We start from the raw sequence: 23,058 nt of genomic DNA, 5'->3' as shown, positions 1-23,058 counted from the left end.
ACTTTATGTATGTTGAACTCGTTTTCTGGAAATTTCCTGTCCATTCCTTGGCTGGATTAGTCTTGTGTGCTATCTGATTGTATACCAGCACTAAAACACCAAATAGGGGTGCTTGTCAGTTTGATATTTTGTAGTTTGTCCATTTATTGTTTGCTTTTAAAATTAACTTGTGTTATTGGTGAGGGTAAAGTTCACGAGTCCTGTTTTTTTCCTTAGCCAAAAGCTACCCTCATCTTACTTGTCATCTCAGTTGCTTTCTCATCTCATAGTTGTCATCTCAGTAGCTTTTGTGTCACTATCTGGTACGAAAATTGAGTGCACTTAAGTTGACAGTATATTCTTCTGTTGCAATGTTCCTCATTGACCTATGAAGAAGAGAGGTGGTGCTATTTATCTATGCCAGTTCATACTGTGTCAGCAAACTCTTTGAAATGATGCTGACCTTTTAGGAAACTGATCCAAGGAGCTTAAATGACAGAAACTGAATTGCTTTTGATAGGATGGTTTTCTGTCAGTTTATTTGCCTGAGCTGTGGGAGCTGGCAGGGTTTCCCAGTCAGTGGCAGAGGAGCAGGTAATGAATGGTTGTGGTAGCAGCAGGCTCGTGTGATTGCTCACCTGTTTGATCTGGCTGCAGTGGGTGCCAGGAGCACTTCCGCTTCTGAACTTCACCCAAAGCTTAACACACATCAGCAATTTAATTTGCTTGCTCTATTGTGGTAGCTAATGAAGCTGTTTGTCACCTTTCATATTTTCCCTTGTAGGACCTGCTTCTCAGGTAACCTGAAGCTTTAACAAATACCATTAAAGGAAGATGCGTATTCAAATAATCCACAGCAGGAAAAAGGACTTTGGTCAGCTTTGTGTGAGGATTAAGAGGGAAGGAAGGCTTTACTTTTTTTTTTTTTTTTTTTCTTGTTTCTTGTTTTTCAGGTTTTTTTGGTTTTTTGTAAGAAACCTTAATAAACTCTTCTTTGTAATACTGGTTTGCCACTGAACATATACTAAACTGAGTTAAGGTCTGGTGAATGTATTTCAGGCTTCATATTGTACTTTGCTCCAAGTATGACCCACTTAAATGTATATGAGGTGAAGAACCCCAGCAAGTTGTATCTATGGCAGTTGAGTCAGTTGTCATCTGCTTCCCAGCATGTAAGTCTGTCACTAGAAGAGCCAGCACATCCAGAGCACTGACAGATAAAACAAGGCATAAGACACTTTCAGATATGCCTTCTCTCTGATGCCAGTCACTTGATGTCATGGGCTGAGGCTGGACAGGCTGAGAGCTTGCTTACTGTGCCTTTTTTTGGATTTTGGACTGTTGAGTGTGATGGTTTTCTGGTATACTACATTGGTTGATTAAAATTAATTTTTCTGCCTTACAGTAGTTCTCTTAATTTGCCCACAAAAGTTTTAGCATCCTTTAAATGTGTTCTTGTTCACTGTATTTTATAATCTTTATGCTAGATTATGTGTGTGATACTTGTACTTCAGCATTTAAGATAGAGATGGCAGTGTTGTGCTTCTCTGCTGTCTTTTTTGGAGACAAAAGCAAATTTCTTACTGGGATGCTCAGGCTGTTATATTTTTGCTGAGATCATGTATTCAAACAGAAGCCTAACCATGCAAGGGGGGTGTGCAATGTACGGTCTTTTCAATAGGAAGGTAATTATGTGTTATGATAAAAAAAGTACTGAAATTAAGAAGCTACTGGAAGTAGTTAAAGATGAGTCTCTAACTGTTGCAGGAAAGTGTGGTATTAGTTGAAAAGTTCTGTTATAGAACACTTGATTAAAAAGATATTTAAATTAAAAGAAGCTTTTTTGCATAGAATATTGCCTGTGCTAGCTCTTGATTAAAATGGAAGAAAATTGGCTTTTGAGCCATTCATAGTCTGGAGTTCACAGGCATTCATACTAATTATGAAAATATTATAAACACTCATAGAAACTATTACTTTCAAACATTGTCACTAATGTTGTGGGTGCCAGAGCACAAATTTTCTGGCTTCAAAAAGCCCCAGTTCTGTGTTTGAAAGACCTACAGTGTGAATGTGTTCTTGATGGAGCCAGAACACTGCCTCTGAAAACCTGGAACTTCAGCCTCATGTTTGGAAAGCAGCCAGATGCTGGCCTTGGTGGTCATGCACCTGTAGACACAGTGCCCACTCTATGCCATCGCCTTGCACAGCATCTGCTTGCATGCTGCAGTTTGAAGTCTGACTGCCACTGACTACTTGCACCTTGGCTTTTTGGATTTGTATTATTATGTTAGCTATATAAGCAAATGCTTCTTAAATCTTTTACTAACACAACCTTGCAGATGACATACCTCTATTATTCTGACATGCTTTTGCTTTTAATTCTGTAGTTTTCCTCCTTAAGTTTTCCTTCCCTCTCCAGTAATACTTTTACACTTGGATGGTTTCCCTCTAAACTTCTATTCTTAACTCTGAATAAGAATGTTCATCTGTTAATATACATCCTAGTGGCTCACACAGTTATTAGTAGAATTCAGTAGCAACTGAGTAGATTTGAGCACCTATTAAATTCTGAGTAGATACAAATGTGCTACTGCCAGAACATACATATTTTATCCTGCGAGTCACATTTTTAATACTTAAAGTGTTTGAATGGCTGTCACAAAAATATGTGAAATAGGGTTGGAAGAGGGGCCAAGTATGATACATTTGTGTTCTCATTTTTTTTCTAATGGCTGAGATTGTATTTACAACTGCAGAGCTATCTGACATTCATTCCTTAAATGGATATTTTAAAAGGGGACATTCACATTCTGAATTCCTGATTCTCCTGTTGCCTGTTGAAATCCTATTTCACCAATTCATTTTTCCTTCCTCTGAAGCAGGGATTTCCTGAAAACTGGCTCCAGACCAGTACTACAATATAAATATTATAGGATATAGTATGATGGTACTACTTGTGTGTGTTTGAAGTTGAAGAATCATAAAAAGGTTTTGGTTCAAAGGGACCTTAAAGGCCAGCAATTCCAATGCCCCTGCCAAGGGCAGGGACACCTTCCACTAGACTGGGTTGCTGAGACCCCATTCAAACAGGTCTTGAATGCTTCCAGTGATGGGACAGCCGCAACTTTTCTGGACAACCTGTTCCAGTGCCTCACCACTCTCACAGTAAGGAATTTCTTCCTAGTATCTGACATAAACATTCCCTCTTTCACTTTGACTCTCGTTGTATCAATGGCAATTTTTAGAGTTATCAAGATTATTATTCTTTTTCTTCAGTGTTTTGCCATTTAACCTTTAATAAATGGTTAAACTGTTTCATGGGGTATTTACCACCATTTTGTTCTTAAGATGCAAGTACTCTGCTACTAGGGAAGCATTACCTCTGTTGTACCTTGTTTGAATATTCTGATGCATAGATTCTTTTTTTTTTGGAGTCTCTAAAGTAGTGATTGATATGCACTGATTACACCATTGGCTTTGTTTGTTTGGATTTTTTAAGTATTAATCAACTTCTTAAAAACATTTATATATGCAATTAAAAGTGATTTCCCATCAAAGGTAATAATTGGAACCATGCCTCATATAAAACAGATCAAAAATCAACTGGGAAATTTCCAACTCTTTATCTTCTCTATAGCTATGCTTCTGCTGCACATAAAATCATCTAGACTAAGAACAACAGCAAGAATGCTGAAAGATAGAAATAGTATCCTAGTGGGCATGAACTGTGTGTTTAATTGGGTGCTAATGTGCTAATGGTGATGCTTCTAAATGCCAACAATTTTGATGCTCATCAAAGCATGCAAAAGAAGGAGAAGGAGATTCTGTTATGAAGTTATCACAATATTTTCTGAAGTTTCAATGTATCTGTGATGGTCTGGTGAGACTGCAGCAGGTCAAAAGTGAGTATATGAAGATGTCTCTTTTTAGGAGTTCATGTTAGGGGTTTGGAATGATTTTATCTTGTTTTTAAGGAGGGGTTGTCCAGAAATTTGAGGTACTGCCTTTTGAACATGACTGCAAAAAATGCAGGTTATGTTAATCCCTAATTGAAGGCTTATTTTAGCTTAAATGTGAAATATTTTCAACTATTTAAAATAATATTTGATTATTTTTACTTCCTTGCTAAGCCTTCTCCCATGCTAAGTCCCTTAGTAGTATTTTGTCTAGAAGGGAAAAGAGGGAGATGTGAATAATGTGTCCTCCAAATGTACTTTGTCCGTTTCTATTTACTGGTGATATGAGCTGATTATTAGTGACTACACTGATGTTATGGTGTGACCTGGCCACTATGTGTTGGTTTCTTTAATGGAGGGGTCCAAGTTTTTAATGTTGGAGGCAAAAAAGTTGCCATACTGCAGCTGATGGAGTTTTTCTCATGATACTGTATCATTCTTTTTCCACAGGCAAAAGTATGTACAGACAACTCTTGTGAATTTCTGTAAGCAGAGATGCAATGTTTCCATGTAATACAAGTACTAAATATTAGGAGATCAAGGGAAGGTGAAGATTAGTCAACAAAATGCGGATATGTGTAACCTTGATTGTTTAAAGTTCTTTTCTTTTAAAATACAGTGCCTGTTCAGATCACTAATACATTTTAATTGTTTCCATCTTTCAAAATATGTCTAGCAAGTTCAGTTTCTAGTTGTTGTTATACAAATAAACTGGTATTAGAGGCATTGCTTTCTTCCTTTCAAACATGCTTTCAAATTAGGGCTTAATGTGGTTTGAAGATTTTGCCAACACACTCTCCAAGATCCTTCTCGTATAAGAGGGTGGTTGATTACATCTATCTTTCTTCTTTGGTTTACGAATGCCAATATATTCCAAAGAATGCAAACCCTGGGACCATTTGTCATCACACTTTGATTGTAGTTCACTTCATTATTGTATGTAGGAGGAAAAGCAAACAATTAGATGCCTGAACAGTGGAGGGGGGAGTTGGAGTGTCAGGACATGCTAAACATTCTTACTGCATTGCATACTTTAACCTCCTATTGTTTTCTCATTGCTTTTAACACTTACCTGCCTGGATGTGATAGTTGTAAATACATTAAAAAAAAAAAACAAAAAAAACAAAAAAAAAAAAACAGAACTGTTTGTCTCCCTTTGGATACATAAACTGTCTTGAAACAAATGGAGTCTAAGGGCTACAGACCTTTAGGATTTAAATCCTACCTAATCCTGTGTGGGTTACACAAATGAAGCAGAGAATTTGGTGTAAATGCAATAGCATGCAGCATTTCTTAGCATGTTCTTTATGGATTTAGTCTCAAAGCAGCAGTTTCAGACCTTGAAAGTGTCATAGGTGATCTGGTGAGTAAAGGAACATTAAGACCAGGACAAATGCCCATTCCTCTGGTGATAGTGAAAAAAAGCTCAAACAAAACAGTAACCTCAAACTGAGTCAAATATAGCATTTCAGTGGTACTTCCTTCTGTTCTCGAATGCATATCCCGAAACAACTTGCAGTCAATAAAATAGGCTGTAAAGCAACAAACAGTATTGCATCTTTCCTTTTGATGGGCATTTTCAAAATTACACTCTGACTAAAATATAAACCAAAAGAACTGTGAATTGGATCTCTGCCCACTAAATTAGCTAAGGTGACAATTCCAGAAGAAAATATGTGAAGTCATGGTGATGAGAGGTACATACTCCACAGAAGAGCAAAACTGAAGATCCAGCTCTTCTCAGACACTTTAAGTGTTTTTAGGCTAATAATTACTTCCATTTCAGAGTTAAGGCTTCAGGAGTGTTGTTTTCCACTTAATCTGCCTCAGATTTTTGTATTATTAGAACCTTAAGAAGTGAAGACAGCTTACTGGAGGCTGTGCACTTGTCCATTTTTTCAAGGCTATTTTTTTCTGCCAGTGGTTTGTAGTTTTGCATTCCAGTGACATTGGGAACTGTTTTCTTAATTGGACCATGTAGAAATAAAGGATATCAGGGGTGTTGAGTGGCTTTTTTTTAAGCTTTAAGTCCCCTGCTTATATAGCAGGATTTAAATGAGAAAGATGTCTGAGACAAAATATGATACATTTACTTAAGAGTCCCTCTACTGCTTCATCCATCAGTCAACCTAATCTGAAAACACAAATTTCAGCATCTTCCTTTTGCTGATGCTTACACCTAAAGTTCCTAGGTAGCTATATGATTTTTAACTAATATTATTTGATTAACCAATTTTTGAACCAGCATTCGCCACCTAAACTGCTTCAATTACCCCTTAAATGAACCACCACATGCATGCAAAGATCTGTTAGTAGCCAGTTTACAGGCTCAGAAGCAAAAACTCTGGATTTATTCAGTCTCCCTTTGGATACACAAAGCTGCAAGAGTCCATTTGTGCTGATATAGGGTCTGAAATTTTAGGAACAATCATTGAATAATTTGGCAGTTGGTTTGATGCAGCACTTGGGTGAAGTTGGCAGGAAGGTTCCCCTTTGCTTCCATATCCATTAGATAGCCCTTTAACATGCCAGCAGAAATTTCTTCTGTCCAAAGAGCACCTATCAGCTGGGGTGGATTAATAAAAAAGCTCTGACCTGAGCCCATATTCCCTGCTCTCACTGAGCTGCAGGTTTTCTTTTTAAAATGCAAACCCAAGTGATTTTTAGTCCAGAAGCTGGCCTAAGGCCTGCTTTTTTATGCATGGTTTTTCGAAAATTTAGTGGGGGGGGGGGGGGGGGGAAGACACTTTTTAAAGTTTTTTAGGTCCAACTAGGGACCTCAAGTGCCCTGAGAATCGGGATTCTCATAGTCAGAAAAGCATTTGCACAAGTTGTCACTTTTCTGTTCCTGACCCCTGTTTTCAGCAGGTCTGCAGCTCCTGACCAAAGAGCAGGAATGCTCAGGCAGCTTTTAGGATTCTCCTTATGCTTCTGTTAACTACAGTGCTTCCATCTGTTGTCCTCAGAAGCTCACACAACCTGAAAAGCATAGATTTTCAGCTATGGATTGCCTCATTAGGATTAAGAGGGAAAAAAATTGGGTTTTTTTAAATTTGAATTTTTATTCTGAATTCTGTATTAGGGGCTGCACTTAAGCAGGTCTAAGAGATGATGGGAAAATATCTTGGATTATCTGTTTCATGATCTCTTTGCAATTACCCTTCTTGGAAAAGATGTATGTTAAGAAAGCACAACAAACTTGTGCGCAACTGAATGAAACAAGTAGTCTCCCTTACCATACCTTAAGACTTATCATCCAAGTCTGGGCAATTTTTTTTGTCTTTTGTCTTTTTGTCTTTTTTATATGTATATTTGAAGCTTTGTTTTTAAATCAGTAGCAGTTGTCTTCTCAGTTTTCCTCCCTAGGCCAGTTTGAATTCTTGTTTTTTTTTTTTTTTTTTTTTTGTTTTTTTTTTTTTTTTTTTTTACTTTTTCATTTTTCAAAGCTCACATAATGATTTTACTTTTTTATATATGCTTTGGAGATACAATTCTTGCTTTTGTGGACTCTTCTTATGATTAGGAGTAGCTCGAATGAACAAAATTGCATATTGTTCACTCCATTTCTCACTTAAGAGTTTCATTGTGTAACTTTCTTGAAGGCACTTAACTGAGATCAAAATCACAGTCAGAATAGGGTATACAACAATAGTTGGCTTCTGCTCTAGTGACTCAATCATTTGTTATTTTTTATTTTTAGAGTGAATTTGATAATTTAGAGTACCTTTTAATATCTATTGTGATAATCCTCATCAGGCTTGTTTTAGGCATTGTTTGGTACTGAATAATAATTGGTTATGGAGTAAAAGTAGCACTTATGTGTGGGAAGAAGAGCTGAAAATGAAACATGATGCTTGAAGAATTATTTTTGGTATCACTTTCAAGCAGTGAGATCAAAAAGCTGTGAAAGAAAGAACGGTGAGAAGTCTTTATCACCTGGGTTCTTTAACAGCTCATGAAGAGAATAGAATAGAATAGAAGGAATGATCCTGTTTGACCAGAAAAATGATCTGTTACATGATTTCTAGTTCAGTTTCTAGGTATCACACAAAGTGAATTCCCACTCTTAACCATGCAGGCACAGGTGTGCACCAATGCAATGAAACCCCAGCTAAACAGGAATAATAATTTATTAAAAGTATATTTCTTCAAAATATTTGACTATTGAGAAGATGTAACATATGGGTGTGAGGAGATCACTGGACTTTATTTTTTCACTGCAGTGCCATTGTGAGATAGGTGAGATAAGGTGAACTTTTCCATTGGGGCCATGTAAGTTTTGCAAAGGCGAAAATAGCTGCTTTGTTTGGGCATGCCCCTGTGTTATCTGGTTCTGCCATGTCTTGGATCAACAGGTGAAAAAAAGCTTTAAAATCCATATATCACAGAAGTGTCAGGTAAAATGTTAAGAACATCCAGTCCTTTTGTGACTAGATGTTCTTTTCATGTCAAAATTTAACTTACGTATTTTAGGAATTGCAGGATAAGATATGTGTGATTTTGTACATCTGGGCAATGTGTTTAATACAGAGAATGCTAAGCTTTTGTCCACATAGTCCACATAGAAAATAAAATGCATTATATGGTTCATAGGAATGAGACTTACTGGAAGCAGGCTTTCAGAACATAGAAGATGTTCTGCTGCAGCACAACTTGAGGTTCTGCTTTGAGAGACCATAGTTAACTCTGCTATTTTTGGTTGACCTGGCTTTCCTCTTTGCAACATCAGAGCTTTGTAAATGGACAGTGAAATCATAAGTAACTTGAAAACTTAATCTGTTGTGCTATGTTGTTTGTTAACTTTTTTGATATTTGTGTCCCTGAATTTTTATTTATTGGTAGAAAAATCAGACTACATAGTAGTCTGTCCTCATATCTAATTCTGGGTAGTCAAATATTTTTCTCACATGAAGATAAATAACCACTCCTATAAGCTTAAAATTCTTGTAATAAAATGTGTCAATTTTCTTTAAAATTAAAGAGGACAAAAAAATCTTAATGTATGTACATTTTTTAAAGAATAAAAAGTATGCAAGGCTGAATGGCTTTAACCAGTTCACAGCTGCACTGAATAATTTAAAGACAGTATATACTGGGGTAGTCTAATGCAAGGTAAATGTTAAGGATTTAAAAAAAAAAAAATTTCTCAAGTTTAAAGAATTTCTTCTCTGTGCATAAGTGAGAGGAAAAGGATGGATCATGCTTTCTTCACAGAAAAAGTCTACTGAAGTTCTCTGGACTACTTGCATTACCATTATCTGGACTCATCCCAGAGCATTACAGGTGAACATTCCAAGGAACACCCATAATATGTTTTGTTTGCATAAGCAAGGAACTGCAGGACTGGGATATTTTATTGACCAAGGTTAATTTTGAGAAATGTAAATGAGAATCAGTTGCTGTGGGATTTTCAGTATTTAATTATTTACTTCATTTATAGTGCACTTTATAGTTGTTTCATGCTCCACAATGTTTATTATCAAGCTAGCTTATATTTTTCCCATGAAGACTCTCCACTGCTCAGAGAAAATATCTTTGAAAACATATGTTGTTACATAAGAGCCTGTTTGTGGGAACTTCAGGGAATTTGTGCTGACTTGCTTAATCATCCTCTGGAGAGCAACAACCCCTACTTCCTGTCTGCTTCTATTACTTGTCGCTATGCCTTAAAAAGAGACTGCAACCAGGAAGAAAACATTTCTGAACCAACAGAAAACACTTGAAAATGAAAGGGAAAAAAAGTTAAATAACAACTACGTGAGAGCAGTTCAGTGTAAATAATAAACTAGCTTTTGAATGTTGCTCATTTGATCTATATAACATAATGGTAAAAATACAGTGTGCAGCTTTCTCTGGCCTTCAGCATAGCTCAGTGAAAGTCTGATGCCAGCTTAGAAGTAATTTCCATAGATGTGGATTAGTATTTATTTGATTTGTCTCTAAGGTAGTCATGCTCACAGAATACAGGTTCTTAAAAATTGAGACAGATGTGTTGCTGTTGAGAGAACAGTTGAAACCAAGATGAAATCTGTGTATTCATGTGTGTTAGATGCTCTTTAGATGAATATATGAAAAATATCTTTTTTATGGCTGAACCAAGAGAAAAAATAGGCCAACTGAAATATGCAGCTTCTTATTTAGGTAGCATATTCTATATCCCATGTGTTTTTTCAACAATGTAGCAAAAAGAGCTGGTGGTTTATACCCACTGAGACTGTCCTGTTAAAAAAAAAAAAAAAAAAAAAAAAAAAAAAAAAAAAAAAAAAAAAAAAAAAAAAAAAAAAAACAAAAAAAAAAACAACCCAAAAAAACCCCAAATAACAAACCCCACCTATGAAAATCCTTTTTCATAACTGAGGGAAAACTTCTGGCTTGTGTAGGGACATTCTCCTTGATGTGTCTGTAATGTACCTCCAGTTCCTGCTCTAATACCCAAGAAGTGTTCAGTGCTGCTCTGTCCATTTGAATCTAATTTAATGACCCTGTTTCTAGAGCAGAGTAATTCATGTTTTCTTGAAGTGGATTTTGCAAACAACACCAGAAAGGTGTAGGAACTGAGTACAATCCTAAAACACTATATTTCAGTGTTGTAAGTTAGAGGTCAGTTTTCATTTAATATACATTTTCTTTGGGTTGATATATTTGATGAGATTGAGGTATTTCTTTTGTTGGCTAACTGAAGAATGAATGAGTCACCTTAAGCCAGCCTTTTATTATCCTAGTCCTAATGAAGTTGCTGAAGCAGTACTCCATCTTTCTTGACTTGTCAGAAATGTCCTTGTCCTGAATCCTTAATTCCCCCTGGTTGTTGTGAGGTCACCTTTCAGATTTTTCCCTGGGATTTTTTGTCTTCTAGTGTGAAGAAATGCAGATGATGGCTGAAACACGTTTTAAATCTGTCTGCTGTAAAACCTCTCTTCCTTCTCTTGTGATAAACATGAACTACACTACCACTTCTCTGTGTCAATAAGAAGCCATAGCTGTGAGATTATTTCAGACAAGAGCCATGGATTAGGTGCTCACTTTCAAGTCTCACCAATCTATTTGCATAAAGCTTCTAGGTTCATGCTTTCTGGTCAGCACTAATGTTTAAAATGCATTTTGAGGTGGCTGTCATGTCATAATGCAAGATCCTTTTCTTCAGAAGCAAGAATACACACATGCTTGCACTGTGTTCACTCAGAAAGTGTTTCTCTGTTGCTGGTAAGAAATGCATCACTATAGAGTTGTTTGGGGACCTTCTGGCTCCAACCATGTTATATACTTCAGGTTTTGGAAGTTCTGTATCCAAGGGGAAAATGTACGTGCAACCAGCAGTGAGGAAATTAGGAAGTTAGATGATCCTCCTTCCTCCTCTCACCTAAAGATGAAACAGAATTAAATTCAGACAACACCTTTCTGTGCAAATAGGCAACCATGCTGATACTGCTTGGTTTCATTAACTCCCTCAGAAGAAAGAGGAGGGGAAAAAAAAGGCAAGTTATGACATGTATTACAAGTGTTTCTTGCAAGACAAATTTAGAACCAGAATGAAATAGCAAAGCAGAGAAATGAGAGAAAATCAAAGGACAAAGGATGGGAAATTCTTAATCTTTAATCCATTAAATTCTTATTATATATTTTGCTGTTTAAAGGGAACCAAGGCAATAAGTAAGAATTTTCTTATAGATTGAAAAGAAAAACAACTCAAGAAGTAATTTTTCAACACTGATTATTTCTGATATCTCTGAAATTTCCAAATTATATTTGTTCTAAAAAATAGTGGAGAATATTCCCCAGTTTTGAAGTTCTTACTGGAAAAGGCATATCCTTATATATGTGCAAAATCTCAAATGCCTGTGAGACAAGAAAGTCCTGGCCAGTGTTTACTTCTTCCTTTTACCAGATAATGAGTATATTGACAAACTAATGAAAAAGTCTCAGCTTTAGCTCAAAAGCCTTTTAGTCAGGTATGGACTTGGGGACAAATTTAGTTCCTTTTGCATTTTGGAGAAAGGAAAGGAAGTGTATTTCACTATCATTTTGACTTCCAAAATAGCACATGGCTTGCTGTGTTCAGGAAGTATTCAGCTCTGGAAACCTTCCTGTTTTCCTTTAGTTTAGAGCTGTCCCTTTGTTTGTGGCATCTGTGGAGGATTTTGAGTTAAAATCCAGGAGTGACAGCAGCACTCCCCTCTGTGGCCTTTTCAGAGCATCACCTTTGCAGCTTGATTTAAACTATTGTCATAGCCGACAGTGGCATAGCTGATGCCTTCTGCAAGCTCACAGGAACATACAGAACGTGTATTTCTAAAAGAAACCCCAAGTGAAATCTGAGATTCAAGTTCTACCTAAGCAATAATTTTAAGTAGCTCCATTTCTAGGTATAGGGTGCTAATTGGGTGGTATTGATATTATACTAAATGAACATGCATCATTGAAGTCTATTGTTGCATTGCTTTGTTTAAAATATGTAGTACTTTGCCAGCAGCAGCATGCTGATGGAAAACTGTCACAACAGCGATCAGTACAATCTGGGAGTTAAATTTGACTGAAACATATGTCTTCAATTTTAATAGCTCAACTTCCCAGATGCCCTAGAGGAGAATATTGCCTGAGAAGGAGCTTTTCATGTAAGAATAATTTGTGTTAAGTAGCTCAGTGATCTGTTTGTTAGGTTAGAGCTGACAGTTTGTTTATATTTCTAAAGGGGTATGATGAATGGGGGAGAAGTTGATGCTAATTAGCCTAAATTGTTCCTAAGAATGCAGAGCACTTTGCCAGTTTCATTGTTTCTGTTTCTTTGCACATTTTCAATAATTGAATAGAGCTCAAACCATTCATCAAAATTTTAGGTAAGATGGAAATAAATGAATATAGCACAGGTTAGTCTGTGATGGAAGATGTCACTTTAGAGGTCAATTAGATAAGACATCAGACTAGGACTAATGTAGTATTTTCTAGTCTGTTTCTATGAATATAGCAATGTGAGTCATTTTAGATAAAAAAAAATAATTCTCTCTGACATTATACTAGTATTAAGTATTTCTTTCAAAGCTTCTTTGTCCCATCAGCATAAAGCTTTTATCTTAACTCTCAACTGTTATCTCTGACACTCTATGTGACAAAACATGCTACTTTTCTGTTTACTGTATATCAGATACAATAAATCTAAAAAACCAGCTTTTGGGAGACGAAAAATATTGGTCAGGTGTGATATGCAGAAGGTGTTAGCAAAAGGGGATAAAATGAATCAGAGGCTATACAAATGTAACAGCAGAGAAGCTTTTATTATTGTCGACTTCAGCGTGCTGTACAACTCGTTGTTTTTAGGTTTGGGTAACGTAATTCTGCTCAAATTCGAAACATCCTATTCATACACAAACCAATAATTTTATAAGAATGTGTATTTGTATCAAATGTTTCCTTGATAAATTGAAGTTAGATTTGGGGGATGGGGACTTGGAATGTTCTGTTTTCAGTCCTTATACAAGACCATTCTTTTTTAATTTATGCACATATAATACCACAGGAAGAGATGGTATAAATTTGTGGACTGTGGAGAATGAGTGAGCATTTTTGAATCAGGATCTTTAAAAGGGGTGAAATTTGAGTATGATTAAGTTAGGAAAAAGGCTCGCTTACGGCGGAAGTCAGAGACTCTGTATACATTATAGGCATGTCATGGCTTTTAAAAAGTTATGTTAGACTTCTATACAAATTGCAAAGGAATTTGTATAACCCCAAACAAAATTCTGTGTGGCTCTGAATTCTGCAAAAGTACAAAATAAAGTAAAAAGGAGTGAAATAATAATAGTAGTTAGTATTCCAGTCAGGAGTGAGTGTTGCTGTAGGGCAGGCTGCATGGGTGTTTTGTTGGTCACTAATTTTCTTGGAAGGAAATGATCCCATGGCTTATGCTATCCGCGTTTGTGCATATTTGCCCTATAATTGGCATTTATTAAGGGGACTTTTGGTTTGATGGATGACTGTCAGGGTATTGCCTGCTAGCTTTGATGCGGATTGCTTTTGCATGAGGTTTTTTTACATTAACTCATTAGAAACTCTGCTCTGCTTCAACGTTCTCTTTATTTACCTTCTGAAAACGTGATACTTTTCAGCCCGATTTTCAAGGGACTTAGTGTGGTTGTTTTTGTGTACCAGTGTTTTAATTTGGGCAGATGAAAAAGATACATAGCAGAAAAATATTAAATTTTCAACCTGTGAATCTTAAAACTTATAAGTGTTTCAGCTTAATTGCTTATCTTTGGAATGCTAAGCTGCTAGCAAAATGTCTTTGCTTTATAGCATTGACTTCTGTGTTCCTAAATTTTTTTTTTTTTTAGGGGGAAAAAAGGCAAGCAAAATCCAGTCCCATAAAAGCAGCAGGTATAGTAATATTTTCACAGCAGGTCGATATTCAATGAATGTTCAACAAATCCAGGATTGGTGTCTGAGACATATTAGTGGTTTCTTCAAGGCTGGATTGATTTGGTCTGTTCCTGTAATGTATCTGGGACATAGGACTGTTAATTAGATTAATTAGCTATAGTGTGATTTATAAGGCAGTTATAATAAAACTATGGTTACCAATGTATTTAATCTCATTGCCATGTTTTGATTTGACATTTAGAAAAGCATACAAAAGAAGTGGAAGTTGTGCATACTGACCCTGTCACTTTGGATGTTCCTTTAATAAAACATTTTCTCTACAAGTAGCTGTGCAAAGGACAACTACAGCTTGCTGCACTAAGCAATGCTTCTCTGAGCGTGAGGAAATAATTGGAATGTGCAGCAGGTTAAATTCTTCCTCTGGGTTCACACAGCAAGAAGAAAATTTGATGGAAAACTTCCTACTTTTTTACGTTTTCATTGTTTACTGCCTTGATGTTTCAATAAGGCATTGCAGATCTTGTGCTTGCCACCCAAAAAAGAAAAAGGAAGATTTTTTTTGAAAATTCCTGACTTATTTTCCTGTTTTCAGTTGATGCTTGTGTAACACATTTCTTACAAGGCACAGTAAATATAGAATAAAACTAATATTGTGTGCAATTCTATACAGTTTGGATCTGAAGGTTTGAAGCAGACAATCGACAGAGTAACTTTTCTGCAGTGTGAGATATTTATGAAGGATCTGAAATTCATTTGCATTTATCCCAAAATGAAATTATGGATTTACTTGCTTCCAGTCCTGTATATTACTTGTTCATGTTTTTAACTTGCATGAATGGATTCTCTGGAACTATCTGACATGCTGAAGTCCAAACATTTGTTCAGGGGTTTGCAAGCTCACAGCTCTTTGGTTTGTACATTCAGTTGCTGTAATTAGCTGTAGCTGTCTGAAGTCTGGAACTTTTCTGTTAATTACAACTAATCTTGACCTTTTATGTCATGAGGAACTAATTTCTATTTCTGGCAGTAAGACTTCAACGAGTATAATAAAGAATCTATTAACCAAATATAATCCTATTCTTATGAATTTGTAAATTAAAAGGCCTATTAACCTCACTGAACTGGAAAAAAGTTCATTGGCAGTGTTTGGAAAGTTCAGCTCTGTTATTTATTTTTCACATCTTGATGTAGTACCTATAAGATATCAATGCCAGACAAAAATTAAACTAACCAAATATTTTGTTTATTTAATTTTAAAAATTAATTCTGTCTTTTACCCTTGTGTAGCAGAGGGTGGGGAATAGGAAGCAACAGATTTGGCAGAAGAACATTTACTCGTGATTTATGCTTTTGAGTTCAGCCTGAGAGAAGCCCCAAATACAAACCTGAGTGTGAATTATTAATGTTTCTGTTGTTGTGATACCCATATAAGAGAGCAAAAGTTTATAGAAACATCAAATGTAAGCATGGAAAACAATCAGTTGCTTATTCTGAGTAAAATCTGAGTAAAAGAACAAGATTATACTTGTTCTGAGTAAAAGCTGAGCTTTGATTTTTACCAACAAAGAATTTGAGTAACACAAAATCAAAAAGTTGTTGCTATCCAGAGAATTTTGTTTTCACTGAAAGGATGATCAGGTGCTTAATTCTTGAACTCGGCCAGCCCCAAGTAGTTGGTGACAGTAGTGATCAAGCATCCTCTTTCTTACACAGAATGAACAAACAAATGATGGAGACCACGTCATTTGTTCACATACATGGCTTATTTACTACAGAGGCTTGTCTAATAAGAAATGCAGAGGACTGCAAGTTGGACTTTGTCTTATTTTGCTAGTTAAGCTGCTCTTCTGCTCTGTATCTTTTAGCATATGTACAGCCACTTCGGATGGAAAGAAAGAAAGTTTTAGGAGGATAATACCATAGAAAAACTGGTTTGTTTCTACTGCAAAGCATTTTTCAAGGTCGATCACAAAGATCATGGGGTTTTTAAAAGGTATATTCTACAAATTGTCTGGTAGAGAAGTTTCTTATGGTTGACCATTCTACCCTTTAATGAAGTCAAAGTTTTTTCCGAAGCTGAGTTACAACTGTGCTCTATATCTTACTCTTTACCCACCATCTCTTAGCTTCTACTTCTGTCCACACTGTTCTGCTGGATGCAACATTTTCTTCAGCTCCCACCTTTCTCACTCTTCTCTGCATGGACCAATGCAGAGAGAGATTCATGTGGACAGGTGATTAAAAACGGAGTTGTGCTTTTGGCAGTGAGCAGCTGAGGTTGTGATCCAGGAATCTAATGGCAGCTCCAGGTGCCATTCCCCCCGGAAATGCATGGCACAATGAGGCCTCATCATACACTGAAGCATTAACAGTTTTGAGCTGTGCCCATTAGTCTCACTTAAGCTTAGAATCCAATAATTTATGTTCATGAAACCCCAAGTTATCTCCATTCCTTAAACCTTTTGAGTTCTATTCCTGCTTGTGAAAGTCCACACCTTTAGTTTACTTGAGGAACAAGTTGATTAATACTGTCAAAGGAGGGGTGAGTTTTTAAAGGTCAGTACTGACTTGGCAAAGTAGTATGCTGTGTGTTGTCACTTAAACCTGGAGAATCACTAGTGTTCCTGACAATACCTATGGTATAGAAAGTGGAAGATGCCTAAAATGCCTGTTTCAGTTAATGAGCTGTTTTCTCTGCATTAAGAAGTTTTTGTTAAGTATTTTGACACCCTGAAAAAGATAGCAAAGGACATTTTTTTCTTACATGAAAAAAAAGTGATAAATATCACTTGTAGCACCACATCTTAGAGAACCAAAGTCTGTGGATAGGTGGACAATAGAAGATCTTAAAACTTCACACTGGGAGGATGCAGAGAAACAGACTTCATCTTCTTATGTAGCCTATAACACAACAAGCTCTAGATTCTAGTGTGTGTTATTCAGGTGTCTTGGACAGAAAGTATAAAACATTTCTGAGAATCTAAATTTTTTATTTCCTTTTCCGTATCTTCCTTTACAGAGGCCAGAGATTCCCCTGGCAGTCACTTAAGGTAACAGTACTCCAATGGCAGCAACCTTCTAAAATGCTTCTTGAGGATCTGACTGTAAATTGCTGTGGGGGTCTAGGTCTCAAATCACTGTGATCCTATGTCAGGGACTTTCTCTTTAAAATTTTTTGTGTTCAGGTAAATTAGTACCATAGTAATCTGGTAAACCATGCACCAAAAATATGAAACTTACCCACTGGTACATATATATGTGAATAATTCTGCCTAGAACTTTGCACAAGTGTTGCTAAATCATCTAGTGTTTGGCAATAATTAAGTAAATACTTGTAAAATAAAACTGAAAAAACATTTTTTGCCAAGGTGTTTTTAAATATGGTCCAAACATGTCATAGATTTGGTTGAGATTAAAGGAATCCAGTGTAAGTAAACTTTTAAATACTGTGTGAAAAAGAGAATTTGGGGTGCGTATTTGAATTTGTTATAAAATCACTTAGTATACATTAAGTCAGCTTGAGATGGCCAGATCTGAGATGTCTAATTCCACTTCCACTGTAAGGAAATAGGCTGCAATCTCCATTTCTTCATGTACCATGCTGCCACTGGCAAACCCCATGGCTGTTCCACATGTAGATATGAAAAATAATGGTTTTAAAAGGAAAATTATAATTAAAACTGAGACTCTATTGCTATGGAATGAGAAAATAAGCATCAGTGTTGTTTAGCTGTTTACAGTCAGAGCAAACATGCTTTTGTTGGTTTTGGTTTTGTTTTTTTTTTTTTCAAGGACTCTGCAGAAAATCTTTCTGTCTTCACTGGCTTTGCATATCAGGTACACAGAAGCTATGTTTAGGCTAGTAGACCTGGAAGCATTTCCAGCCTTGAGGGTCTGGGCATGTCCAAGGCTTCCATGACCTCATCTTCAATTGCAGCAAAACTCAAGCAACAAACTAAGCCTTCTGCCTCACCCTGCACCCATGTATCCCAACAGTGGGTTGAGACCCAGATTTCCACCAGCTCCTTTCTGCTGTCCCCCCAGGTGCTATTGATTGATGGGAGGGAAACCTGATTATGAGGCCAGATGGGAGCCAGACCATACAATAGTTGATCAGCCTGATCCTGGTGGTCAGGAGGCCAAGGTACACAGTCACATAAAATGCTCTGCATTAGGCACCCAGTTTATTAAGCCAGGTGCAGCCAAAAAGTAACTTATGAGCAGGAGTAGGTTGTCTACCTCTCAGCAAGTAGAGGAGGTTATTTGTGTTGTTGCTGTGTATTAATCAATATGATAGCATGCTTAAAGGCTTTGGATATCACTTCTGTCTAAATCCTCAAGAGCTTTAATTTTACATAGTGAAGGAGAATAAATAAAGTTATATATAATAGTGCATCTTCAAACAAGTCATGGTAAGCCATTAAAAGTGATTAAGATGCATTTGTTACATCTTATTGGCTAGATTAACCCTTTTCCTGTCTATGAGAAAGGATTCACAGGGAAGAAGCCCTTTGCTTGTTGCAGGTTCTAGTCACTCCTGCAAGCCAAGCCATTGAAAAGAACTGCATGTATTGCAAATAGCGCTTACTGCATTTTATTCCTGGCTGGGAGACAGTAGTATAAATAAATAGCTTTATATCTGGTTAAAAATAGTTAGTTACATATGTATATTGGGAAATTATAAAGATGTAGGAATTCAAGTCTTCAGAAGAAGGATAATTTCTCTCAGGTTTCTAATGTGCTTATTCAAAATTTTAATTCTAACTATTATTTGCCGCTGTTAAAAGGCTGCAGAGATGTTCATATAGCTGAATTTTCTTAAGTGAAAAATAGAAAATTCTGTGGGGTAAAAAAAATAATGTGAGCACTTTCAAATTTGAGACCAGACAAAAGAAAAGCTACCCATTTGAAATCTGGAGAACTTTACAATGCTTCAAGTAAGTAAAAGCAGATGTTGCAAAGTTTAGAAAATCAAGACATTATTTTCCTGTTTCCACTGAATATTTCTAAACACGTTATAAATAAGCTTTGAAGTAGTACGAAATACTGTGTTTGTTTTGCTGATAGCATCTTTTCATAAAAAAAAATTATCAGTGCTTGTTTAAGTTATGGGCTAAATGATATCTGTGTGGCTAAACAACTAGCTGTTTGTCTTGCAAATACAACGCTAAACTACTTGCTGTGTCTGAGCCCTTCAAAAGCCTATCTGATTGATCTTCAGAGTTTAATTTTAAACAGATTAAATATTGCCTGTTTACAGAATGCAAAAATTAGAGTAATCTTTTGCAAGTTCTTCAAAAGAATATGATTTTCTTTTGTTGATGTAAGAAGTAGTTTTAAATCAAGAAATTGTTCTAAAACACTTAACTAAGTCAGTGAAACTGTTGTTTTGGGTGTCTGGCTCATTGTTTACTTACAGTAAATGTTCATAGGCTTTAATAAGCAAATAAATCAATCTATATTTGTGATTATAAAGGCGTTCATTTAAGATATTGTGCATTAAATCTCTTATGGGATTCTATTAAGAGGAGACCACTGAACAATGGACTTGCAGAAGATTTGCCACATAGATAAAGTGTTTCCAAGTAGCAATGCCAAGTAGTTCCAATCTTGTGTTTAGGGGATATGTGTATCAAAACAAGATGGGTATTAAAGGGAGGCTTAATTAAATTACTTGCAATTAGAAACCAGTCTTAATTTTAAAACATTCCTACATGACAATATTGTCATTCCTCAGTTAGTGAGTCCCTAGAAGAACAGATGTTGAGAATGACAAAAGAATTAAGCAGTCTTGATATTTGTCACCCTATATTATCACACTTCACACCAAATTAATTCCTATTTTACAGCTCTAAGTTCCTGAGCCTGAGGGGAAGAAGAAGAAATTTTAGATAACTTTCGCAATTCCAGTGCAAGTTTTGTGGTAAGCAGGCAGGTACACAAATTGCATGAAGTACTGATTTTGAGTGGTTGATTATGTGAGAAATACTTTGACTTCAACATCTTTATTAATTTGATTAGACTACAGTGTCAGAAACTGTAATCATATTCCCTTAGAGATTTTTGGATCTGAGATTTGAATATACAGAATGAAATGAAACAGCCTTTGAGAAATTTTCATGCATGTTGATTCCTTTGCATTCCTAGATGATGAGGAGGAAGCATCCATGTGGCATTCCAACATCATTTATACAGATGCAAATAGCATATGCAACACACAAACAAATACCTCTCAGGTTATTTTAGATGGCCATATTTGTGTTAGTTGTTCTGGACTCTCTTAAGAGCCCTTAGGAGTCCTTAGGTGTAACCACGGCTCAGTAAAATACCTGTCACCTGACCTGCTCTAGCAGCCTTTCTGAGGGTAAGTCAAACCGTGCAGAAGAGTGCTTGTTTCTCTGACTGCAAAGTGAGTCTGCTCAGTTGATTCACAGACATCTGTGTTAGTTCAAAGGCACTTCCTTACACGAACCTGCAGTTTAAATAATGTTTCCTCTATGTATTGCCTACTTTTTAAAATTCCTCTGTTTTTTGAGGGCAATACTATATTTTTATCACAGAAAACAGGTAAATGAAGCCATAAGAATGTACAGTGACAGCTCAATGGAGTAATGAAAGAAAATTTTGTTGACTACAACTGTGGAAGTAAAGCTTGGCCTAAAGATGAGACAGAGGTCTCATCTTGTCTGGATTAAGGCTCTGTCTGGACCAAAGCTGTCTCAGACCTAAATCAGTTTGGAGTTTATGTAGTCCTAGTTCTATTAAACAGCTCACACATCACTGACTATTGACTACTATCAGTATTGCTCCATGATGAGGCTGTGTATTACTGCATCAGTGAGAATATAGTGCAGGGAACATCAAGAAAGGGAAAATTTATATTTTCTTTTCTTTCCATTCATGTAATTGTCCCATCAGTATTCTTAGAACTTGTATATGTCTCAAATCTGCATCTCAGGGCAATTGTGTTCTGCATGTAAAGTAAATGCAAACTGCATTTTACTTCCTTGAATTTTTTGTTAATTCAATTATGTACTCTGAAACTGGCTATTCACCAGCCTGCATGCAGCAGCGGGACCAAATCAAAGCATCTCCTGCGCTCCATTACTGATCTATTTCTATATCTGTTGACCTCTGTGGTAAAACAGTCCTAGTGACATTTCAGGTAGGACAAACCATGGGAAGTCACTTTCATTTGCTAGAATTGTAAATTCCTCTGTTCTGTTCATTCCTTATATCTGTAGACTATTTGGCACTATGAACCCTGAATTTGTTTTTTTGGGATTTTTGGGGATTTTTTTTGGTTATTGGTGGCAGTGGTTTGATTGGGGACTTGGGGGGCGGGGGAGGGTAGGTGGCGTTATGACTTTTGGGTGGTTTGTATTTTTTACTGTAGTCTGTAGATGAATGATGAAAATAGTACAAGTTCCCAAGCTGGCTGAGGACTTGAATGTAGCGCAGCTAGTATCACATATGCCAACTTTCAGCCATTAAAAGGTTTTAATTTGGCCTTCTGAGAAACTAAATTTTGGCTTTATAACCATTATGATTAAAAAAGTTTGAGAGGAAAAGAAGAGTGTTCAAAATATTTATGGAAACCACATACTGCTAGGAAAATCTCCATCATTGTATTTAAAATTATTTTTTGAAAGTGGAAAAGTCCTAAAAGTATTTTGTAATTTTTTAATGAATAAATTCTATTAGCATTCTTTGCCTCTTCTTGCATGAATTAGTTCATTACATTATTTACCCTTGTTTTCAGAAAAGAAGCTCAGAATTCACGTACATGAGCCACACATTTTTCTCATTTTTTAAAGAGTCCATTTCTCACCTTTATTCTTCTAAAAGAAATGTGAATCCATGGTTATCAATGCTTTACAGGATATAGTATTGTTATATAGTTATTGCACAATAGTTCATTTTAATAAGGTTCCTAAAATATTTGGGACTAAGAGCATTGTTGCTGTATTCAGGAGATAGACTTCTTGAAGTGGAGGGGTCACTGTAATCAGCCCAGATTCTGTACTCTTTGCTTGCAGAAGCAGGGCACAGTAGAAAATATTACTTTTTTTAGTACACTATAGTAGATGTCTACAGTAGCATGTATGTATCAGATATATTAATATTTGCACAGAAGATGTAATAAGCAAAGATGTTACATATAACACATACAGGTTCATAGAGAACATACAGAATTTCTTTTTGGCATAATGTTTCTTCACACTGCACCACGTCTTTCAGCAGTTCACAACATAAAACAACGTGGTGCATTCATTTTTCTCTGCAACTAGACCTGCTGCTCACCACTTTCCCTGAAAGCATTTACCTGTCATTCTGGACTGTTCTGGCATTACCCTTCCATGTATCATATTACTTTCAGCTCTTGCCTTGAAGCACGTCTCTGAAAAGCTTCCCTTACAGAAGGCTCTGCAATGACTTTTGGAATGCAAAGGGCTCTGCTAGAAGTGTGAACTACATGTAGACATTGTGATGCATTTTCCATTACCAAAAATCAGGTCTTCACTAAATAATAGGGTGAATTAATTAAGAATATGTAGTAATTAACCATGTTCTTTCTTCTTAACAGGAAAAGATTAATTACTGCTCCTGGCTTAGAACATCACTGCTTTCTGTATTTTTTCATCTAATGTTTCCTATATTTCTTTGGGACGTATTTTATGTTTTTCAAGCTTGAATATTATATTGATGTGTCCTGTCTTGCCATAAGTTTACAAACTGTTTCTTGATG

At 36.2% G+C, this 23,058-nt stretch overlaps 1 protein-coding gene across 3 annotated transcripts in view; it reads left to right on the top strand.

Moving 5' to 3' along the window:
- Positions 1-23,058, top strand: part of SLC25A21 (solute carrier family 25 member 21) — a 237,352-nt gene that overhangs the window by 18,405 nt on the left and 195,889 nt on the right. Inside the window, exon 1 of one of the 3 annotated variants that reach the window (XM_041472083.1) lies at positions 20,195-20,232. The exons of the other annotated variants lie outside the window; for them this stretch is intronic. The gene's annotated coding sequence lies outside the window, so the exon portion shown is untranslated. Of the gene's footprint in view, positions 1-20,194; positions 20,233-23,058 lie in introns of those variants that run through there. 3 annotated transcript variants of the gene reach the window in all.

This window comes from Pyrgilauda ruficollis, unplaced genomic scaffold (genome assembly GCF_017590135.1).
Source record: "Pyrgilauda ruficollis isolate IOZ18807 unplaced genomic scaffold, ASM1759013v1 scaffold28, whole genome shotgun sequence".
Classification (NCBI taxonomy): domain Eukaryota; kingdom Metazoa; phylum Chordata; class Aves; order Passeriformes; family Passeridae; genus Pyrgilauda; species Pyrgilauda ruficollis.
The sequence above is the reverse complement of the archived record's forward strand: the minus strand, read 5'-3'. Positions and strand labels throughout refer to the sequence as shown.